Source organism: Condylura cristata, unplaced genomic scaffold (genome assembly GCF_000260355.1).
Source record: "Condylura cristata isolate star-nosed mole 26May11 unplaced genomic scaffold, ConCri1.0 scaffold00021, whole genome shotgun sequence".
Lineage (NCBI taxonomy): Eukaryota > Metazoa > Chordata > Mammalia > Eulipotyphla > Talpidae > Condylura > Condylura cristata.
Window position 1 is genome coordinate 37,681,055 of NW_004567122.1, and position 9,952 is coordinate 37,691,006.

The 9,952-nt window shown below is 51.3% G+C and overlaps 1 protein-coding gene across 1 annotated transcript in view; it reads left to right on the forward strand.

The window, feature by feature from the left end:
• The window catches only part of PPARGC1B (peroxisome proliferator-activated receptor gamma, coactivator 1 beta), a 105,244-nt gene that overhangs the window by 1,049 nt on the left and 94,243 nt on the right, over positions 1-9,952 (forward strand). The window lies entirely within an intron of this gene.

Here is a 9,952-nt window from a genome sequence, read left to right on the forward strand (position 1 = left end):
AGGTTTTTGTGGGGGTGGGGTGGGGTGGTGGTGGGTGTGCTAGGAAGCCGGTGACTTGGATTCGGGGTGTGTGCGCGGTGCTGCTGGGAGGAGCAGCGACCGAAAATGCCTGCACCAGGTGTGCGCGCCCCCCACCCCTTACCCTGTTTTCCCCACCCCAAGCCTGTTGCGAGCATAAAGTTTCGCCCCAGAGTTAGGGTTTTTTTCTCTGGGCGCTCAGCGGCTGGTGGCCTGGAGGCGGGGGATGCTGCGGAGTGGAGATGAGACCCCGGATGCGGGCGCTCGCCTGGGCACCGAGGGGCGGCGGGAGGAACCGGGAGCGGCTTGCGGGGGCTGGTTTGGTACCTGGAGTCGGAGCGCCGGTGCCGGCTCGTTTTGCATAACACTGGAAGGGAGGGGGAGCCCCGGGGGGGCGGGTGGTGGGAGGGGAGAGAGGGAAACTTTGCTTCTTGTTATAATCTGCCTGTCTTGGGCGGCAGCAGCTGTCATGGGACCGGGTGGGCGGGGAGAGGCTTGCAAGCTGACTCCCTGCGGTGAGACGCGACTCGGAGGGGACGCAGCGGCCGAGACGTTCAGCTCCGGGCGGACTCCGAGCGGCGACTCCCGGCTGGCGACTGGGACGGCGCGGCGTGGCGGGTGTCGCGGGAGGAAGCCCGCCACGCGTGGGAGAAGGCCGGCCTCGCCGGCTCGCGGAGGTCCTGGCCTCGGGGGGCCGCGGGGCCTCGGAGGTGGCGGTCGTGCTCGGGTGGGATCGGGGTGGGGGCTGGAGAATTGGGGCCAGCGGCCGATCGTCGCGCTAGTCCAGGCCAGGGGCAGCGTGTGATGAGCGGGCCGCGCGCTCGCGTGTGTGTCTGTCTGTGCACACGCCGCGCGCGCCGGGCGCGTACCTTTACCTCTGACGAAACTGCAGTGGAGCTCCCGCGGCGGTCACCGGGCGCTGACACGCGCCGGGCGCCCGGTTCTGCGCTGCAGGCTGAGCCCCCCCTCCCCCCCTCCCCTCGCCTCCAGCCCCTCCGCAGTGGACAGTCCCGGACTCGGGGCGCCAGGTGCTGCCAGGGGGGTAGAGTTGCCTCGGGGAAAGTTCTGTCCCCAGCCCCTCGCACTTGTCCGAGGGTGTCTCCAAACCTCTGGGTGAAGAGGCAGGTGAAGGAGGCCTGAAATAGCTTCCCTTCTTCAGGGACCTAGAGCGTGAATTCCCGGTTTTGGAGCCGACCCCAGATTTTTTAACTCCCTCCTCAGTGTACTTTGGCTTACCAGTAATTAGTTGTTTGCCCTTTAGTCGCCCAACGGGACGACTAAATATCCAGCAGGGATATTTCACCCAAGGAAACTAGAAAATTGGGTAACCAGGTGTCAGCAGAAGCAGTGCAGTGAAAGTTAATCTGGGACGTTTGCTTTTTTTATTTAACCACGTGACAGACTGAGGATCTTCTGGTGATCTTTGCCGGCCCAACTTGGGAAATGTAACTGATAGGGGGAGCTTTGCTGCCGCCCCTAGAAGGCTAAGAGCCCAGCCGGAAGAGGACCTGGGCGGGCCTCTGGGTGTCTCCTCATTTTACATTTGGGGACAGAGGCTGTGAGGAGTGTGCGGTTTGTACAGGACCAGGCAGCCAGCGGGTGACAGAGCCACCCAGGGCTCCTGACTCCAGGTCCTGTGTGTTACCTCGAAATAGCACTGGACTTGGAGTCAGAAGGCCTGAGTGGAGTCGCCTTCCCCACTCTCTGGCTGGGTGATCCTGGAGCAAGCCTTTTTAACTCTCCTCGCCTCCTTTCCTCCATCTGTCAAATGGGGCTGGTGGTGTCTGCAGAGAAGCTGATGGCCAGGTAGTGGGGGTGAGCTCTTTGCATGTGAGATTTCTGGATGTTCCTGCAACTCCCTCTCCTCCCCAGACCCTTCTTGTCCCTTTCCTTCTCCCTCTCCCTGGTTTGGAAGGGGTGGGGAAAATTAAATCAAAAGGTAATTTACTGTCTTTCTGTAGGAGACTTTGGTTTCTTTGGTGGCTAAGCCAGGGCGAGATAGAGGGAGGACTTTTGCTTAGGAGACTTAACTTTTACCCATTCAGGCCAAAGTTCAGAAATTCAGCAGATCAGGGATTGTGAAAGTTTCTTGGAAAGGTTTGGGGCATGTATTGCAAAGGCCTCCGGGCCTACTGCTTGTTGGCTTGGGCTCTGCCCCTTGCCTGTAATGCCCTCACTCCCTGCCCTGCATGGCCTTCTCTCTTAGGCCTTCCCAGCCTGCTAGCCCTGCTTTTTCTCCCTTCTGGTTTTCTTAGTCTTTGTTATACAACCAAGCACTTTGTGTGTGAGTCCTGTGTCCCAGGAAGATTCTAGAATTAGAGTTGTATCTTTCATCTCTTTGTGCCCCCGTGGCACCTGTCACCATGCTGAGTTCCTTCGCTCAGCTCTTGGCTAGGCACATGCGTTACAGACAGCTGGACAGCGCGTGGGGGAGGGGGAGGAATGCAGAGGGCTGCAGCTGTGGGCAGTGCCACACAGTAAGCCCACACTAAATATGGGTTGTTTGAAGTCGCCTGGGCCATCCATCATAGATGCCCCACTTGTCAGAGTTGGCAGGAACTTTCTATGTCATCTGGTGCAAGTCCTTATCATTTAAATGTTTATAGAATCTTTAGAAAATACCAGAACCAGTAAAGAACCACTGTTAATGTTCATAGGTGTTTCCAGGTACTTTTTTCCTTTGACTCCGATAGATGACATTTTTGTTACAGAGAAGAAGCTTTTATTCACTCATTGTAACTTGGAGATAAACAGTTGTAACTTGTTTTTTTTCCCCTTCAAATAATATGCTGTGACCACCTTGCCATATCAATAAATATTCTCCTTAATATCTGAATGGTTGTGTGGTATTTTGTTAAAGGTTGAACCAAAATATATCCTTTAGCTGCTAGTCATTTAAATTGTTTATAATTATTTTTTTGGCTCTTCAAGCCGTATTCATACTGAAATGAGTATCTTTGTGCATATGTCTTCTTCATTTAAATTCCTCGAAGTGAAATTACTCTGTCAAAGGAACTTTGCAGACACTTGGTAAACACGTTTCTGGACTGCCTTCTAGAAAGATTGTGGTAATTTACACACTTATTATCAGCCTTGTGTGGGAATGCTGCTTCCTCAGACCCCAGTTATGCTTGATATTTTCATTTTTATCAGCTTATTCATCACATCAATAAATTCTGTCACCCTCATTGTTTTACTGTGCATTTCTTTGATTCTTTGTGATACTGAGCCTTTCCCCTGTATGATTATGGGCCACTGTGGTTCTGTTCCATGAGATGCCGTGTTTGTGAACTTGGCCCATTTTTCACACCAAGTCCTCACCCCTCAAGGGTTCTGAAACTGGATATGTGCACCCAGGAAGGACCCTTGCCATACAGAGACTTGGGAACATGACTGGAAGTCCTGGTGTTCACTTGCTAGGTCTGGACTAGGTCTGCCTCCACAGCTTCCCAAGCCAGGGCCAACTTCTTTTCCAAGTCCTACTTCTGGTCATCTGTAGGTGTGGGGTTGAAGTGTAACCTTTGTTGGGCACCTCTGACCAAGGGGTAGTGATTTCCCTGAGCCCAGAGGGGATGTTTCAACTGGCTGTGATTACCCCCGGCTGGGCTGCACTCTGCTTTCACTGGCATTCTGGCTGGGACTAAGGATCAGGATGCCACGAAACCCAGGAAAGGCAAAGAGCAGGCAACGGGCCCTGGGGGCTCACATTTCCCCTTCACCACGGGCCCTCCTCTCCATGGCTGGTACAGACCAACGAGAATCTCCGTGGCTGCCAGGATGTGAGTCATCCTTTTCCTTCTCTCTTTGGAATAATAGAAGGAATACTGCTTTGAGTCAGAAGCAGCCTTGGAAGTGGGGTCTTGAGCTTGGAAGTGAGGTCATCATACGAACACTGCAGTGTTAACAGCTGTCTTCTCCATCACCTTCATCGTCAGTGGTGTTAGTAGAGCATCCTTAGAGGTAATCTACCCTGCTGGGCCTCTGTTTGCATCATTCCCTTTCATTCTCATCGGGACTCCTCAAAGGGTAGGTCTCTTCTTGAGCCCATTTTACAGATGGAGGTTTTCCAGTTTGGAGAGCTCACTGACTAGCTGAGGACAACCTGCTTATACCAGAGGAGCCGGACCAGATGAGCAGACCAGGTTTCCAGACTCCAGAGCATCACTGTTATTTCCAGCAAGTTGAGCTGATGAAGGCAATTTGCGTAGAGAGAAGGCAGAACTACTAGGGCCCTCTGCTTTCTAGGCCTCAGTTTTCTCACTTTGAAGTAGGAATAACAGCGGTAGTGCTTTAGGTTGGGAATAACATAACATATATGAAACCTGCCTGCTGGTCATAAACCTCGAATTCCTTTCTCTTTGAAGCCATTAGCATGCAGGGTCAAACATAGAGCTAACACCTGTTCATGCAGTCTGTTTTATGCAAAAAAGGGAAGCACAATTCTTGTTAATGTGAAAGTGAACGGAACCCAAATGAAGTCACTTGGGCGAGAATGAGCAGGGTCGATTACTATCGCTCCTCTTCCAAGGTAGTTGCAGCCAGCCTGTGACGCGGCATCGGTGGGATTGGATTGCCTTTCCTGTTCCTCCCTCCTCTCCTGGCCCAGGTCCTTGCTCATGAGTGGATTTCTGCAATTACTCCCAAGTGGATCTTTGCCACTGTAAGCTCTGCCCTCTCCCACTCGTCCCAGCCTTGGTGGCAGGTTGGTCTCCCAAATACAGATCTGATGTCACTCCCTCGCTCACACAGCCCTCATGGCTCCCCACTACTTTTAAATTCAATTAAAGCCTAACATTTGACCTGAGTTCAGGTATTCGAAGTTGGAGATCCAGGCCCCTGGCTTTGCTGTTTTCCTTTGGGGATCCTGTTCCATCTCAAAATAGGTTGTGGCTTTTCCTCCCAGAAGCTTAGGCTCCTGTTCCTTTTCTGTCTCCATTTCCACTGTTTCCGGTACTCACCCTTGCGAGATCCAGCTGCTTTTGTTTGGTGGTGCTGCTGCCTGCACCCAGAGTTCGAGTCCTGGTCCTGCCACTTGCTGGCTGTGAAACTGTTGGTGGGTTACAGACCCTCAATGAGTTCCCATCTCCTCATGTGTAAAGAGAAATCCAGGTCATATTTCCCTCCTAAGATTGCTGCAAGGAGTCAGAGTAAATCAAATAACAAAATGGATCAAAAATACCTACCGTATCGCCTGGAGTGGAGTAAATACCAGAACGATAGGTGTTAGCTCCATCTCCTCTAGCACAGGTCCCATGAAGCGTTGTCATGTAGGAAGTCGCTCCAGATCGTGAAGCTCCATCTCCAGGGCAAGGCGTTGGTTTGTTTCATCCTCCCCTTTCTCCCTCCACCAACAGACAAGTACCCTGAATGCATTCACCATTCAGAACCTCCCGGGATGAAGGAGTGAGCTAGACTGGGAGCCTCTGTTGCAGAGACTGCTTCTTCATTTGTGCCCACGGTCCATGTGTTCTAGAACAGGGAGAGTAGAGGAAATGCTTGTGGAATGCCCTGCAACACCTCCACACACCTCCAAACCACCTCTAAACCCGCTGTTCTTTTGCTTCCACCCCTGACAGGGCAGTCACTCACTGCCCCATGGTGTCTGTCTGCTTTTATTCTTACAACTAGGCTGACAGCTCTGGGAGAGCAAGAAATAATATTTTTATCCTGGGCCAGCATTGTGGGTCCCCGTGACAGGACGACTTTTTGAGCAGAAGAATGTTTTATATGATTAGGTGTCAGGTCGGCTGAAAAGAACTTTGAACTGTGCACATTTTGCCCTGGGGACTGGCAGATTCATAGGAGTCGCAGTGGGAACCCCAACTCTCATCCCAGCATCAGCCATTTCTTTCTCATGGCCATTCCTGTCATCCCCACCACACTTTGATTCTCTCCCAATATATTGTGAGGTTACTTCTCTCCCTATTTTGTAAGTGGTAGAATTGAAGTGCACAGGGAATAGGTGGGAAGTCAGTCAGTCCAGGCCTTGGGACTAGTGAGTCCAACCTGGCATTTGAGACCGATTCCCCAGAAGCTCCCTCTTCAGCCAGACTTGGGAGGGGCCTAGGAGAGCATCAAAGCCACCCCTGCCTCTTCCAGAAGGGCACCGAGGCATGGTGGGTGAAGCCACATAGTTGGAGAGGCCCAGCTCCTTGACTCCCTGACCGGTTCTTTTCCAGGATTAAGATTTGGGGTGGAAGGGGAAACAAGGTGGCTAGTCCCTACAAGATGTTGTTGCCAGGTGGCTGGGCTTCCTGGTGGCTGTGGGACCCTCCTGAACAGGCCACATTCCTGTTCTCATCATTTCTAAGTCCCCAAAGACTTACCCACTCTCCTGCAGTTGATTTTGGGTTTTCTCTTAGGTGCTAAGGACAGACCACCAAGTGAGGGAGACAGGACCTGGGCTGGTCAGCAGCCTGGGTTTCCAACTGGCCTGAGGACACTGGCTAGGCTGGACACAGGGTCTACAGAGGTGCTCCACTCTGCTGTGCCTGAAGGCACAGATGGAGCTGTGGCATAGGTCTGGAGTAGGAGACAGGAGGCCTCTTAAAAATGGGAGGGCAAAGTCATCAGTTATTATCCCCATGGATAATTAGTTAATTGCTATCACTGCTGGATTTTTTAGGTGAGAAAACCTAAATTTGTCCTAGTTATTTGTTTATGGGATGAGAGGGCTTTGAATCCTAGGGTAGGGGTTTACTTAGGGCAAGCCCTTTCTCTTGGCACAGGATTTCTTGGTGCCTGGGTTTTTGCATCTAGAAAATGGGTCTGGCAGTAGCACATACTTTCATGGGTTTTAGTGAAGACTAGTGGAAAGGTTACCTGGAAAGTATTTAGAAAGGCTCAGTCAGTAGAAGCCACTGTTCCTGTTCAGAACAAGCAAACATAATGCACACCATACCACTTTACCTCCCACAGAGCTGTGTGTCCTTGACCCTATCTGGGCCGTGAGGTTCTGTCAGAGAACGTTTTTCCCCTCTCCCCTGTAGTTCTGGGGTCTCTGAAGAGGAAACATGTCCAGCCCTAACATGTGCTACAATACTGACTTATTTATTTATTTTTTAAATGATTTATTATCCATCGATGCATATAGAACCGGGGTGTAGGCCAGAAGTGCAGGGACAGTGAGAGGATTCACCAGAGACAGAGTGGGCGGCAGAACAGGCAAATCAATAAAGTACACTCTAAGGGGAGCAGCAGGCGAGACAGGAGAGGTCTGCCGTGCCATGTGGGTCAGCTCCAGGGCCGGGAATTGAACTCTCATTGAAGCAGCCGTGGCTAGCTTGCAGTGCTGCGTCCTAACCCGTTGCGCCACCAGGGAGGGCCCCACCAGAAGAGAGAAGAAATAATCCAAGTGTGTTTAAAAACACTGGAGTTTTGCAGTTTAACTGCCCTAAAAGTTTTAAATCTGAGACTTCCCACTCACTAGCTGCGTGATCTTGAGTAAGTATCTCACTCTCTCTGACCCCAGTTGCCTCATATGCAAAACCGAGGATAAGAATCGTATATGTTTCTGGATAACTAGACAATAAATAATACTTGCAGCATTTATAAAAAATGTCCAATACATGGCCACTCTGAAGATGATCGTGACACTTATGTAAATGCACGCATGTAAACTTGAGCAGTCAGGGAATCTGTCTCAGAGACCATCTTGCTCAACGTCCTCACCTTGACCTGAGGAACCAGAGCCCCCAGCTGCTGTCTGCCTGGCCAGGCTCACTCTGCATTGCAGGGACTCACCTGTCTGGGACCCACTGTCTGGGAATTCAGCTGGTTGAACCCTGCTTGACTGAGATGGATGCGCCCCAGCAGCTCTCTCTGCCGCCGTGTTTCTGCCTGGTGCTTGCCTGGCAGAACACAGCCATTTAGCAGAGGGAGAGCGAGGATACTTAGAAAGCAGCCCTGAGCAGTGTAGCGGCCCAGGAGCCGCTCCCTGATGTTGCCATGGCAAACAGCCTTGGCAACGTGGCTGCTAGAACCTTTATTTCTGGTCTCAGACTCCTTGTGGGGAACTGTGGTACCCAGGACACTGGGGAGGCCCTTCCCTGGCTCCTTAGCACTAAAAACAGCCCAGCTTCCACGCTGTAAGGGATCCCAGGCCACAACTGCCCCCGCGCCAGACCTCTGCAGGCCCTCCAAGGCCAGCAGAGCAGATAGGTGGGTGTGATGTTCGAGGCCTCAGCTTCCTGTCCACCCATCTGTTCATCTAGAACTGTGTGACCATACAGGGGGTGCCAGAACCTGGTTTCTCAACACGGACCCTAGTGTGAGGTGCTCCCAGCGGTGGCAATGAGAGCTGTCAGCTGCTGCCTCTCTCAGGGCCCTCTGCTTGATTATTCACACGTACCAGCACATTTGATCTTGGAGGAAACCCATGCAGTCCACCCTTGTCTCCACTGGACAGCTGAGAGGACTGAGACCCCCTCCAGGGTGTGGTAATGGAGCTGCCCAGGGGCTCTGCCCTGTTCCTGGCAGCCCGTGCACCTGCCCGCAGTGCATGGCCCTTGTCTGCTCCCCCTTCCATTGCCAGCTGCACCTTGACAGCCCAGCTCAGGTGCCCTTTCAGCAGGCCCCCCACACAGGGGTCCTGTCCCTTTGCTCTGTGACCGCAGTCTAAAGGCTTACCTGTCTTCCCTCGGTCTGTCACCCCTATGAGTTTTTATCTATCCTGTGGCTACCCCAAATCAAATAGACCAAGAAACTGGCCAGTGGGAGAACTTCAGATGTCCTGGTGAGGCATTTAGAGTTGGCTGGCAGTGGGAAATTAGCCTAGGTTTTCCTCAGTATTATTATTATTATTATTTATATAATAGCTTATTTTTACATCACTTTGTGCCTTTTTCCATCTCAGTTGTAATCCCCTTGGGCTTCCCATCACCAAATCACCCGTGTGCCATCACCATAGTCCAGTGCATTTCCCTCCCCCCACTGTTTTTGATCCCATTCCCCACTCCACCCCCATAAAATGTCTCTGGTATATAGTTATTCATTATTATTATTATTATTATTTTCTCACCTGGTCCATTATACTCGTGCTATGAGTGAAACCATCTGGTATTTTCCCTTCTCTTTCTGGCTTATCTCACTAAGCATGATCTTTTCCAGCTCCATCCATGTTGCTGCAAAAGGCATGAGTTTATCTTTTTTGATTGCTGAGTAATATTCCATTGTGTGTATGTACCACATCTTTTTAATCCGGTCATCTACTTTTGGGCATTTGGGTTGATTCCTTGTCTTTCCTATTGAAAATAAATCAGCAATAAACACAGGGGGACAAAGATCTCTTTGAATCAGTGTTTTTGTATCTTTTGGGTAGATACCTAGGAGTGGGGTTGCCGGGTCATATGGAAGCTCCATTTTTAGCAGTTTGTTCCTCAGCATTATTAATAGCCACCATAGAAAATCTTATGACGTGGCGAACATTTGGGCTGTGCCAGTTCCTGAGCCAGGAGTTGGAGGCACATTGTCCCATTTAGTCTTCAGCTCGCTGGCGAGGTTGGTACTACAACAGCCCAGAAGCCTGAGGCTGCGTGAAGCGAGTGGCTTGCCCCCAGCCCCCAGACTGGCATGGAAAGCTGGCGTTAGAACCGGGTCTGCCTGGCTGCGGGGCATGTGGTTTCCATCGTGGCAGTGTGGCCGACTGGCTGGGCACGCAGAAACGAGTGGGATGAGGCCTTAGACATGGGGATCACAGGAAGGGAGTGGAGTGGGGGAGAGGTGCTGAGTGCTAGTCATCCCTGAGGATAGATGTATTCTGTTTAGAGATCCTTGTTTGAGGAAGTGAGGAAAGAGTGAAATGGATTTTGGTATTACTGTCTAAAGTCAATCCAAAGCAGGAAAAGTTTCAGTGTTATCTATTAACTTTGCCCATGTGAGCACACATTAGGTGGGTGAAGGAGAAATTAAGCTAACCGTGAAAGTGTTTTTGAAA